The sequence below is a fragment of the Bubalus kerabau genome, chromosome 3 (genome assembly GCF_029407905.1).
Source record: "Bubalus kerabau isolate K-KA32 ecotype Philippines breed swamp buffalo chromosome 3, PCC_UOA_SB_1v2, whole genome shotgun sequence".
Classification (NCBI taxonomy): Eukaryota; Metazoa; Chordata; class Mammalia; order Artiodactyla; family Bovidae; genus Bubalus; species Bubalus kerabau.
Window position 1 is genome coordinate 172,005,526 of NC_073626.1, and position 14,641 is coordinate 172,020,166.

The following is a 14,641-nucleotide window of genomic DNA, read 5'->3' on the forward strand; positions in this document are numbered from 1 at the left end:
CATAACACCTTGGCTGAAGTCGTGTCACAGAACAGGTTTTAAAGGAGTCTGCCTTTGTACAGTCCACAACCTCTAGCCTCAGATTCCCCAGCCACAGAATAGAAACAATATATGCCATGGGTACTTCATAGTACGGCTGTGGCCAAATGAAACCACGAATACAAAGGAAATGGCAAAGCTGTAATATCTTAATGGAGAAACCAGGAAAAAGCAGCTGAAGTACAGTAAACTGAGAAATGGCCCCAGATCACCTGGATTTCAGCACCAGCTGTGCTGGCTCTGACTCCAGACAAGAAACTTGCTCTCTAGATTTGTTTACCTCTTCTGCAAAATCAGTTATCATCTACCTCATGGAGATGTTAGCCATAAGAAATTTGTGAACATGGTAAGTGTAATAACAATTTAGTTCAAAACAGAGTTCTTAATTTGTTTGAACTTTTTATCTTTCTATAAGAAACTAATACACAGGGGAAAAGGCTTATACTCAAAGAAAATAAGTTTAGCTGATAAAATAGGTCAAAAGTTACTACAGAGACAGAAAAAACTGCAATTTTTATAAGTCAAATCTGACACTATTTTTAAGTCTTCAGTCAAATTCCAAGTACAGTTCTTCAGTTAACTTCTATTTATTGGGGAGGGAACATAAGGACTAATCATATGACATTACAAGAGTTGTGCCAACAGGAAAATAAATTAATCATAACTCAATCTATTGCTGGATTTTAAGAGATTTCCATCCACTGTAACAGCAAAGTGGGTTTTCTTTTGAGTCACATACTGACCCAATTCAGGGTCAGAAAGAAAACGGCTATTTCTATCACCCATTACCACACCATCAATTAATATACTAAATAAACTTTAGTCAGAAGGTTCAAATTACTAATAGAATTACTCTCAATTTTATCAAGAAAAAAAGAAAAAATACTATGCAAACATTAAAAAAGAAAGAGGAAAGTTCAATTTACATAAACTGATGGAAAGGTCTCTCCCAGATATGCTACAGGAAAAACAGTATAATTTCCATCTATGTGTACGCATAAATTTAGAAGGTCTGCATATGTAAGTTTATGTATTATTTACACATTAAAAATTGGTAGAAATAAATTCATAAAACAGACATTGTTAATTTAACCCCTCCCCTCCGGCCTTACCACCAGTTTCACTTTCTTTCCATGGTTTCAGTTACCTACCTGATCAGCCATGGTACAAAAATACTGAATTAAAAATTAGTTTTCAATTACAATTTTCTTTTTTTGGGGGGGAGAGGGGGGAAGAGTTTCATCCTTTATTTTTAAGGAGAAGTCTGTATATTATAAATACAATACAAACAGTTGTATCATTGAGTACAGAGTTCACGTTGCAAACATTAAAGCATGTTCATCACTTATCTGATGATATAAAATCAAAACTGCTTTTAAAAGCTTGTCTTTCACTGTTTCTATCATGAAAATCATGTCATTATGTTTCAGTGACGCACTATTGTTTAAAGGCTCCTTTTAAGTAAAAATAGAACCCAATAATTTTTAACCAAAAGTGTATTCTATAATCCTGTTTGCTGTAGGATCAATAAACACTATACTAAGACATGGCCATTTAGACATGAAATATGTCTAAAACCTTGAAGAATACAATAGAAATAGGCTAATTAAACTTTTCAGTTACAATTTTCAAAGTAAAGTTTTCAATTCCAAATAGCTGGTGAAACCACATGCCATCCGTGTCTGTCCCACTCAGAACGTGAATCATCCCTCTATCTACTGCGTCCATTATATATATGCTCCCCGGCCATTAGTATAAGAAAAACACACAGGATGTACAGAACTCTACTATCTATGGCTTCAGGAATCTACTGAAGATCTTGAAACGTATCCCCCCTGAAGATGGTACTGACTGACTTTGAGAAAGAGGACTGGGTCTGAGATGAAAGGAGTAATTGTTATCTATTCTTTGAAAGCAATAAGGTAGGTCATTTGATTACAAACGTTGGGCTCTTGTATCAAACTGCCCCTGACTGAGTTCAGATCTTAACTCCAGTATCAACAAAATGTATGACCTTGTATGGTTTCCCTGGTGGCTCAAATAGTAAAGAATCTGCTGCAATGCAGGAGGACTGCCTGCAATGCAGGAGGACTGCCTGCAATGCAGAAGACCTAGGTTTGATCCCTGAGTCCAGAAGATCCCTTAGAGAAGAAAATGGCAACCCATTTCAGTATTTTTGCTGGGACAATCCCATGGACAGAGGAGCCTGGCAGGCTGCATGCAGTCCATGGAGGGGGTGGGGGGGGTCACAAGAGTCGGACACAAATTAGCAACTAAACCACTATCATCAAAAACTAAATAAAAGGCCCATCCTATTTCAGAATTCATCCAGGAAGTTTTACCACTTCAAAGGCCATCTCCACGCCATCTTGCCTGGACCCCCAACAGTGTGGACACAAGAGAACAGCATGATACTGTTTCTTTCACTTTGAAAAGCAAAGAAAACTATTACTCAAGAGGTTTAGGAGATCTTACCTGCCCACTTTTGGCTATTAAATGCCTACTGTATGTTATGGGGCGTTAAGTGCTTCAAATGAATATAGAAGTCATACTGGTTAATTTAACCTATAGTTAGTAAAGTAACCTTAATGATGCTCCCAAAACCTTCAGAGTTTGTCAATCAGCACCAAGCGATTCACGGATACTTCTTGAAATTTAAGAGAGGAAAAGTGGCAAGAAGACATTTATCAAAGTGCTATCTGCTTTTAAAGCATAAACTGCTCTTTAAGTAAGGAGGCCAGGCTCTGTAAAACTTTGGAGTTTGAATTGCCCAAAAGTAAATATAAGAGTAACATATAATACACATAGGATCTCCCCCTCTGCCAGCTATCAACAAATTCAGAGACAGAAAGGACCCTTGGGGGTCATCAAGTTCAATGCTTTACATTATAGACAATTCCAAATGAAGAACGTTCAAGTCATCTGATGAGGAACTAGTCCTCTGAACCCTGATATGCAGGCAACCTATCCCCTCTATAGAGTTCACCTGAAATTCTCAAAATTTAACTCTTTGGCTCCAGACATGAGCCCAAAAATCAGCATGCAATACTTTCCTTCTTGCTATGTGAGTATTCTGTGCTGTCTTCACCAATTAGTATACCTACCATATTTTATTAATTAAATTTTTAAAAACAAAGTTAGAGTTACACTAATAAAAACATTGCTGAAAATTGTTTTGACAAACTGAAATGAAAACGAACTCAAAGATTCCATCTTAATAGGCATCTCATAATGCAGAAGCTAGAAGGTTTAAATCCAGTCTACTAATAACTCTTTCAAGTACTGAAATACATGAGTCTTCTAACCATGGATTATATGCCTTCATTTCAGTGGAAATAATCACCAACATTTTCCACATGAAACCTTTGACATTAATTCCTAAAGCACTGAAATCAAAGAGATGGCATATATGACTTTGATTTTAATAGAAAAAGCGTAAAAACACTGATAAGTTCAAGATTGAAAGCAAACTCATAGAACAGATAGATGGTTACCAGAAGCAGGGTATAGGGGGTGGGCCAAATGGGTAAAGGAAGTCAAAAGACACAAACTTCCAGCTGTCGAGGAAGTTTTATTATTATAGGAATTTAATATACAGCATGATAATTAAGTTAATACTATTGTACTGCATGTTTGAAAGTTGCTAAGAAAGATTTTGGAAAAAATTCTGTATATATGGTGATGGATGTTAACTATACTTTGTAATCATTCTGCAATATATAAAAATATCAAATCATTATGCTGTGTATCAGAAACTAATACGATGATGGATGCTAATTATACCTCAATTAAAAAAAAAAACTTGCCCTGCAAACAAACTCATAACTTTGTTCACAGCTCTAAGCATCAACAAATTTACCCACTGTATAGATTAAATGGCACATGAATTTTATGTGAAAATGTATTTACCTCTTCAGGCAAACAGAATTTCTTCAGGAAAAAAAGAACTGTATTATTAATCTATATTTTAAAATTCATTCTCAAAGTTTCATAAGGACATTCTTTCAATAAACCTTCAACTGTAAACATTCTGGAAATTGTTTTCCTTTAATTTCACAATTCAAAATCATAGAAGATAGGTTAAGGCTAGGGGAAAAAATTAACTAAAGTTATAGTTAACTTGGTATATAGAAGATATGGTACTTCTTCCTAGTCAAATGGCCAAAAGTATGAAGGAAAATAAAAGTCAGCATTTGTGCAAAATTTTTATCACATGAAGGAAGCTGGATAGACTGGGGAATATATCTCCAATTTAGTGACCAAGAGCAGTCATGTACAGCCCCAAACCAAGCTAATACGTTTACCTATGTAACCACTATCATCTATTGACAGGCAACTCTTAAACACTGAAGAAAACTTCTATTATTTTCACAGTAAAGGTAACACTTTTCTAAAAATCTAATATCCCACAGAGCATTTGTAGAAAGTTATCAGATTTCAGAATTGACACTTAAAGGGAATTTTATTTATCCAACGTATTTCCCCTCCCCAATCCCCAATTTCTTATGCTTTCATTTAGATATCGTCCTCCAAAGAGACATTTGGTTTCAGATTATAAAACTGGGGTTTAATAGCAACAGTAATTAACACAATTTCCACAGCACTTTATTCATTTGTTTATCTTAATAAACAAAATTTAAATGTGCCAATAAGTCTTATTAACCGTGTTGCTTATTATTCCTACTTTACAAATAAGGAAACTGCAGCATTACAAAATTAAGTTGCCTGCATTCAACAAGTATTAGCATCTGGACATGCAGGCTGCAAGGAACAACATCCAGAATTGTGGAGGTAAACAACTGCAAACACCAGATCAAAAGGGATATGACTCACTACTATCTTAGGAGAAAGGACAGTAAGTTAAACGTACCAAGGGCAGTATTCAACAACTCTACAGTAAAATGGAATGGAAGCCACCCTAGCTTTTAACAGAAGTCACTCTGGCTTAAGCAGGAACAACAGCGTCAAACACGACCATCTTTAAAATGGGAATGAATATCCTTTAAGCTTCCCTAAAAGCAAGGGATTCAGACGTGCTGAGATACAGAGGCAAATTAAACAATCTGTGCTCACAAAGAGCTTATTACTGCTCTATATCCCCCTACTCAACTATCCTACAGAAAGGCCGAGGCTCAAATCCTAGCTCTGTGACTTAATAACAATAAGACATACAATACCTGACCTTCATCTGTTTCCTTCGCCATTAAACTATAGAGATAATACTATTAGCTTAGGGTTTAGGAAATGAACAATTATAAGGCTCTTGGAACAGCGCCTGACACATACAGCAGCCATTTAATGGGTGCCTAAAAGTACAATAAATGACTGGTGAATCTGGGGGAAAAGGAGGGGATTCACGAAGTCCAACATCTTGAATAAGAAAAGAATTAAAAAGAAAAAAAGAAAAGAATTAGGAAAAAAAGAAGTAGAGAAGGAAAAATAACCCCTGAAATTCTATAAAACCATTTAGAACTGTTTATATTTCACTCTGATTCAGGAAGGAGGTAATAAAAAAAAATTAATACATATAGCACAGTATAGTTACAAGTCAAATGTCAAACTCTTAGTAGTTTTATCTGAGAACAGTGCAATGTGGCTTATGAATCTTTAATGAACTAAACATTTGTTTAGCAAGCTAAACACTGGTTTCCATTAAGGAAGACAGAAATGTATTTTCTTTCTTCCAGTTAATCAGAAAAGTTCTGTTAAGAAATAAGAGCCACTGACTACAGGGAAAAGAGCAGGTTATCTGCAAATGGGGTCTGTTAAGCATTTAATTCAATTTAGGGGCATTTGAAACCATTCTAATGTCATGTTGAAATACTGTGCAACACGTAAAAATAGTATTTCCAGATTATATTTTTTCTAACTCTAGAAAGTAACATTTACTGATAAAAATACAGATTTGAAAGTGAACATAGAAATACAAATGATTATGGGTAATGTTTATTTTATATTTACCATGTCTCAGGCAAAGTACCTCTCCAGTTAATTTTCACAACCCTACAAAATTGGTCCAGACTGGAAATAAATTTCTTTCAGAGAAACTGTGGCACACAGTACACTGTAATCAACGTAAGGCTACAAAGCTAATAGGTAACAAGGCCAGCAAACACGAATTTGATCTAAACTCCGGGCTCCTATGACTATACTCTGTGCCTGAACAAAAGCAGAAAAATATTCTACATTTATACCTTTTCTAAAAAATCGAAATATTAAGAGAACATGACATTCCAAGCTAGGGGAATACCTAGAGACTCCTAATCCTTATATTTCTATGAGATAACCAGTTTAATGGAACAAACCTTAAATGAATAATTATCATGAAACATGCTAAATGGTATGAGAAGCAGTATCAAGGTAATATTGCAAACAAAAAGGGTAACTTAAATTTGCCCTCAGCAGGTTGTAAAGGTCCAATTTAAAAGGTTAGAGCTTAACAATGAAATATGAGAAAGAGAAATTAAGGAAACAATTCCATTTGCCATCATATCAAAAAGAATCAAGTACCAAGAATAAACTCTACCTAAGGAGACTTCCCCAGGTGGTGCTAGTGGTAAAGAACCTGCCTGCCAATGCAGGTTAGACCTAAGATTCGCCAGTTCGATCCCTGGGGCGGGAAGATTCCCTGGAGAAGGGAATGGCAATCCACTCCAGTATTCTTGCCTGGAGAATCCCATGGACAGAGGAGCCTGGCAGGCTACAGTTTATGGGGTCGCACAAAACTGGACATGACTGAAGCAATTTAGCACAGCATGGTACTGCAAGGAGACAAAAGAGGGCTTCCCCCATGGCTCAGTGGTAAAGAATCCACCTGCCAGTGCAGGAGACAGGTTTGATCCCTGGGTCGGGAAGATCCCCTGGAAAAGGAAAAGACAACTCAGTCCAGTACTCTTGCCAGGAAAATCCCATGCACAGAGGAGCCTAGTAGACTACAGTCCATGGGGTCTCAAAGAGTCAGACACGACTTAGTAACTAACCAACAACAACAGGAGGTAGAAGACCTGTACTCTGAAAACTCTTAAGACGCTGATGAAAGAAAGAACGACAACACAAACAGATGGAAAGATATATTATCTTCTTGGATTGGAAGAAACTGATTTTGTTAAAACGACCATACTACCCAAGGCAATCCACAAATTCAATGCAATCCCTATCAAATTATGAAGGGCACTTTTCACAGAACTAGAATCAAAAAAAAAAATTGTTTTAAATTTGTATGGAATCACTAAAGATCCCAAAGAGCCAAAGCAATCTTGGGAAAGAGAGCTGGCAGCGCCAGGCTCCTTGACTTAAGACTACACTACAAAGCTAGTCATCAAAACAGTCTGGTATTGGCACAAAAACAGACATACAGATCAATGAGACAGGACAGAAAGGCCAGAAATAAATCCATGCACCCATGGTCAATTAAGCAATGACAGAGGAGGTAAGAATATACAATGGAGAAAAGATAACCGCTTCAATAAGGGATGCTGCAAACACGATGGCCACATGTAAAAGACAGAAATTAAGAGCATTCTCTTAACACCATACACAAAAATAGACTCAAAATGGATTAAAGACCAGAACCTGAGACCTTCCTAGAGGAACCTGAGACCTTACTAGAGGAAGATATAGGTAGAACATTCTGTGACATAAATTGTAGCACAACTCTTTTGGATCCATTTCCTAGAGTAATTGAGTTGCAAAGAGTCTGACATGACTGAGTGATTGAACAACCACCACTACCTAGAGTAATGGGAACAAAAGCAAAAATAATTAACAGGACCTAGTTAAACTTAAAAAGTTTTTGCACAGCAAAGGTAACCATAAACAAAAAGAAAACCTACAGACTAGGAGAAAATATTTGCAAACAATGAGACCGACAAAGAATTAATTCCCAAATATTGCAAATAGCTCATGTGGTTTAATATAAAAATAAATAAATAAATAGGCAGAAGACCTATACAGACATTTCTCCAAAGACATGCAAGTGGCCAACAGGCACGTGAAAAGATGTTCAATACTGCAACTTAGAGAACTGCAAATCACAACTACACTGAAGTGTGACCTCAGACCAGTCAGAATGGCCATCACTGACAAGTCCACAGATAATAAATGCTAGAGAGGGAGGGTGTGGAGAAAAAGGAATCCTCCTACCCTGCTGGTGGGAATGCAAAATGGCACAGTCACTATGGAGAACAGTATGGAAGTTCCTTAAATTAAAAACAAGCATTATCATATGATCTTGCAATCCCACTCCGGGACATCTATCCAGAGAAAATTGTAATTCAAAAGGATACATATTCCAATAGTTATAGCAGCACTATTTACAATATCTAAGACAGGGAAGCAATTTAAATGTCCATGGATAAGGAAGGTGTGACCAAAAAAAAAAAGAGGTAGCACTTATCTATAACATGGAGTATTACTCAGCCAGAAAAAAGAATGAAGTGATACTACTCATAGCACCATGAATGGGTATAGAGATTATGAGATCAAGTAAAGCAGACCGAAAAAGATAAGCATCATCTAATATAACTCATATATGGGATCTAAAAAATGATACAAATGAACCTATTTGCAAAACAGAAATAAACTCACAGACATAGAAAAAAACTTAAAGTTCCTAATGAGAACAGCAGGAGAGTGGCTGGGGAGGACAGATTTGCAATCTGGGATTATCAGATATACACTGCTGCTGCTAAGTCACTTCAGTTGTGTCCAACTCTGTGCGACCCCATGGACTGCGGCCTACCAGGCTTCTCCGTCCATGGGATTTTCAAGGCAAGAGTACTGGAGTGGGTTGCCATTGCCTTCTCCGAGATATACACTACAATACATAAAATAGATTAACAACAAGGACCTATTCTATAGCACAAGGAACTATATTCACTATCTTGTAATAACCTATAATGGAAAACAATCTGAAAAAATATACATGTGTGTACAATGGAATCACTTTCAGTTCAGTTTAATTCAGTCTCACAGTCGTGTCCGACTCTTTGCGACCCGATGAATCACAGCACGCCAGGCCTCCCTGTCCATCACCAACTCCCAGAGTTTACCCAAACTCATGTCCATCGAGTCGGTGATGCCATCCAGCCATCTCATCCTCTGTCGTCCCCTTCTCCTCCTGCCCCCAATCCTTCCCAGTATCAAGGTCTTTTCCAATGAGTCAACTCTTTGCATGAGGTGGCCAAAGTATTGGAGTTTCAGCTTCAACATCAGTCCTTCCAATGAACACCCAGGACTGGTCTCCTTTAGGATGGACTGGTTGGATCCCCTTGCAGTCCAAGGGACTCTCAAGAGTCTTCTCCAGCACCACAGTTCAAAAGCATCAATTCTTCGGCACTCAGTTTTCCTCACATCCATACATGACCACTGGAAAAACCATAGAATCACTTTACTGTACACCTGAAACTAACACAACACTGCAAATTAACAATGGTTAAAGAGAAAAAAAAAAAAAAGGTGGAACTGTGAGGAAAGGCACTGAGGAATAAGAGATTAAGATACAATGTAAGGGATGCTAGGTAAGTTCATCCCTGGGGCTGAAACATCAAGTATAGGAAGAACATGGAACTAGAAATAAGTCTAAACTGTATCATGAAGGGCCTAAAGATAAAAACTTGGGATTTAAGACCTACAGATAAGCAGATCAACTATTAAGTCACCAAACAGACTTAAGGATGGATGTTGTTGTTTAGTCACTAAGTCATGTCTGACTCTTCTGCAACCCCATGGACTGGAGCCCACCAGGCTCTCTGTCCAACTGAGCCGCCAGGGAAGCTCGAAGGATGGATGAGGGTCCAATAACAATGGAGGCTGACATGAAGAGATGGGAATCAAGAAACATTTAGACAATAAAATCTATACAATGAAGAAAAAAGTCTAGAATTCTGTTTATCAAACTTCAGCAGACTTTGCATTAAAATGTCACTCTAGTTTCTGGTGCTAAGGGTTAAGAAAAGTTTTTTAAAACACACAAAAAATTTTGGTAACTGTTTATCTTTTCAATGCCATATGACAGAAACTAACAGGCTCACATTACTAAATTTTTCTAAAAGAACATTAATTTTGCTATTTCCTATTAATTAGGGTTTCAGACAATAAATTTGTATGTTGGAACTCCCCTGACGGTCCAGTGGTTATAAGACTGTGGTTCCAAAGCAGGGGGCGCAGGTTCCAAACCTGGCTGGGAAACTAAGATCCAACACGCAACTAAGTCCACAACTAGAGGGTACGTGTGCTGCAACAAAAGACCCCACAGGATGCAATGAGGATCCTGTGTGCCACAATTAAGACCTGACACAGCCAAGTAAACAAATAAAAAGTTTTGAGCATATTTATATATGTAAAGAAAATGAATCAAAGAAAAGGACCAGGAAGAAGGTACAGTTTACTAACAAGATCATACAGGAGGAGAAGAAGAATTAAGAGCACAGGTCTTAGAAGAAAAGCACATCAATCTCCAAGACAAGAAATGACAAATGGCAGCAAGGGTGTACATGCCTAGCTTAACCAAACCTGGATTTTAAAGTATGAGACCAGGAAGGGAGAACGGAGATTTCAAAGAGTTCCCTAACACAAACAGGGAAAGGAGCTGACTATGGGAACAGAGGACTGACCAGCGGCATGAAGAACCTACCGAGATTGGAAATCCAAACCTAAGTGCCAGTCCACACCTGATGTAATTTTCTCATTTATGTAGGAGGAAACACTTATCCAGAGTGAACTGCTCCAGAGCAACATCTATTCAGAGACGGACCAGAACAGCTGAATCCAGCTCTCCAGAATAATGGGTACACTTTCCATGATGCCATTCTACTCCTAAACATCAATTTAACCACTCTGTATGTATTGATCTGTTGACAAGTCAATTAACAGAGATGGAAAGAGGTCACAACTGACCCTCCAGAGTCCAAACTGAGTAATTTCTATACTATGCCTTCATTTACAAACAAATTACAAACTCAAGAGCTTGCAGCCAACACTTGATCTTCTAAGCATTACCCAACACTGAACAACGGAATTCAACACTGGGCACGCATATTGATGCCAGCACCCACATTTTATGACTGCAATAGGCCTTGAGACTCTACCTTATTGCCATCTGGCAAAAGTCAATGAGATTAATTTTGGCATCATTTTCACAAAGAGTACTGGTTTTTTTTAGTATTAAGCCACACACTTCATACTGCAGCTCTCTTAGAAAGGTCCTGTTTCCTGTTCAGTGGAAATTAAGATTCACAACTATCTCTATAAACACAATGCTGCTGTTCAGTCACCCAGTCGTGTCGATGCATGCACTGCAGCACTCCAGGCCTCCCTGTCCCTCACCATCTCCCAGAGTTGCCCAAGTTCATGTTGACTGCATCAGTGATGCCGTCCAGCCATCTCATCCTCTGATGCCCTCTTCTTCTTCAGCCCTCCATCTTTCCCAGCATCAGGGACTTTTCCAATAAGTCATCTGTTTGCATTATCAGGTGACCAAAATACTGGCACTTCAGCTTCAGCATCAGTCCTTCCAGTGAATATTCAGGGTTGATCTCCCTTTAGATTGACTGGTTTGATCTCCTTGCTGTCCAAGGGACTTTGAGGAGTCTTCTCCAGCACCACAGTTCGAAGGCCATCAATTCTTCTGCATTCTGCCTTCTTTACGGCCCACCTCTCACAACCATATGTGACCACTGGGAAGGAAGACCATAGCCTTGACTATATGGACCTTTGTCAGCAGAGTAATGTCTCTGTTTTTCAACAGAGAAAATTAACATATTAATTACACAATAGCTACAAATACTCGAGCCTAAGCACCCTTGATTCAAAAGATTTTTTTTTGAATTTAACCAAGATATTATCACAAGAATAGAAATAGAAGATAGCAGGGAAATGGCTCCTTTCTTTACTTCCTCCCTGAAATCAAGAAAAATGAGCAACTGTTTAAAAAATTAAGGAGAAATCTTCACTTATAATGGAACTAGAGAAAAGTTGGCTACACCCAAGAAGAAAACTTGCCAGATACAATAAAATCTGTACCAAAAAGAGGGAAGAGATAAAGACTATGGAGTATTTAAAAAAAAAAGGGTAAGAAAATAATCTTAAAAGTTTCTGTCAATGACCCTTTCTTTGAAAAAAAAACTATAAACTGTGAACCAAGGGCAACAAAAGATCAAAATACCTCCTCCTAGGGGCCAGCTTCCCATGCCAGATTGGCAAGGGAGGTGTTGTTCAGTAGCTAAGTTGTATCCAACAATGTGCGATCCCATAGCTTTCAGCATGCCAGGCTTCCCTGTCCTTCACTATCTCCTGGTGTTTGCTCAAACACGTCCATTCAGCTGGTGATGCCATACAACCATCTCATCCTCTGCCATCTCCTTCTCCTCCTGCCCTCAATCTTTCCCAGTAACAGGATCTTTACCAATGAGTCAGCTCTTCACATCAGGTGGCCAAAATACTGGAGCTTCAGCTCCAGCGTCAGTCCTTCCAATGAATAGTCAGGGTTGATTTCCTTTAGAATTGACTGGTTTGATCTCCTTGCAGTCCAAGAGACTCTTAAGAGTCGTCTCCAGCAACACAGTTTGAAAACATCAATTCTTCAACACTCAGCGTTCCTTATGGTCCAACTCTCATCTCTGTACATGACTACTGGAAAAATCATAGTTTTGACTATATGGACCTTGGCCGGCAAAGGGATGTCTCTGCTTTTGAATACTGTCTAGATTTGTCATAGCTTTCTTTTCCCAAGGAGCAAGCAAGCATCTTTTACTTTCATGGCTGCAGTCACTGTCTGCAATGATTTTGGAGCCCAAGAAAATAAAATTTGTCACTGTTTCCATTGTTTCTCCACCTATTTGCCATGAAGTGATGGGACCGGATACCATGATCTTAGTTTTTTCAAAGTTGAGTTTCAAGTCAGCTTTTTCATTCTCTTTCACCCTCATCAAGAGGCTCTTTAGTTCCTCTTCCCTTTCTGCCATTTGAGTGATATCATCTGTATATCTGAGGTAATTTGGTATTTCTCCCGGCAATCTTGATTTCAGACTGTGCTTCATCCAGCCCAGTATTTAGCATGATGTACTCTGCACAGAAGTTAAATAAGCACGGTGACAATCTACAGTCCTGACGTACTCCTTTCCCAATTTGGAACCAGTCCATTGTTCCATGTCCAGTTCTAACTGTTGCTTCTTGACCTGCAAACAGGTTTACTGGGAGAAAAGTAAGGTGGTCTGGTACTCCCGTCTCTTAAAGAACTTTCTATCGTTTGTTGTGATCCACATAGTCTTATAGCATAGTCAATGAAGCAGAAGTAGATGTTTTTCTGGAATCCCCTTGCTTTTCCTATACTCCAATGAATGTTGGCAATTTGATCTCTGGTTCCTTTGCCTTTTCTAAATCCAGCTTGTACATCAGGAAGTTCTCAGTTCACGTTCTGCTGAAGCCCAGCTTGAAGGATTTTGAACATTACCTTCTAGCATGCAAAATGAGCACAATTGTAAGGCAGTTTGAAAATTCTGTGGCAGGTGAGAATCGAGGTGAGGCAACTAAAAAAGGAGGCAGGCAGGCATTTGTATTTAACAGCGCCCTGATTAACCAAGACAAAAAACAGCCCAGAACTGGAGGAGAGAAGCAGGTAAGAAAAAGATTAAAAGGAAGATCAGCTGGGCAAACAATCACTAAGTCACCAAGAAAAAGGTAACACAATGACTTTCTACCAAGATGATCTGCTCTGCTCAAAGGTAGAAAATAACCAAAAGCAAATCTGAGAATTAACTAGCAGGCAGAAGAAGCAATTCAAAATGGTGAAAAGGTATTCTGAAAAAATTTGAAGGACACAAAAAGGGAGAACATGGTTAACAGAAGAAACAGAAAAAAAAAAAAAAAAAACTATTGCACAATTGTAAAAAAATTATAATAGGAAGAAGACAATTTTAAAGAGTTTTAACTCCGCCACAGTTAGAAGGAAAATACTGTATACACTAAAAATGGAACTCTATTGTCAAGATTTTGTTAAGCAAAAAAGCAGATACAGAATACTGGGCACAGAATATATCAACATATGTATTACTATATATGTAATAATCATTGGCTTAAAATTATCAATAGAGAATACATCTAAAAAATTATTTAAATCAGATACTTTTTAGAATAGGACCCTTTAAAGCCTTTTACATTTTGAATCATGTGCTATTTCCCTATACAAAAAATTATTTAAAAATCTATGTATGTTGCAAATTTTAGCTCTATAGTGGGTGTTAGCGGGTAAAAGTAACCAGAAATAATACCTCAAAAAATTAAACATTTTTAGAGCATTCTTTTCTCAGCTTAATTTTCTTTTTAAATTATGTGATCTCATTATTAAAAACTGGAGAAACACTCTGCTTATTTCACAGGTTTCTATATCCCAGGCACAAGTTCATCTTTAAAAAAAAAATAGTAATTTTGTAATATAAATCCTGTTTCCAAGAAAATGGAGGTTTTAACTGCCTAAAACACAGACTACAGAGAATGACATACTGCCAGCGAGCTTGTATCTATCCCTGGCACCAGAAGTTTCTTTTTGTTCACCATCATAATACAATCACCAATCAACTGATCACAGTGCAGCCCATCCCAGCTA

At 37.8% G+C, this 14,641-nt stretch overlaps 1 protein-coding gene across 13 annotated transcripts in view; it reads right to left on the reverse strand.

Annotated features, from left to right (window-relative positions):
• Nucleotides 1–14,641, reverse strand: part of TRIP12 (thyroid hormone receptor interactor 12) — a 151,254-nt gene that overhangs the window by 107,637 nt on the left and 28,976 nt on the right. The gene's annotated exons all lie outside the window — the stretch shown is intronic.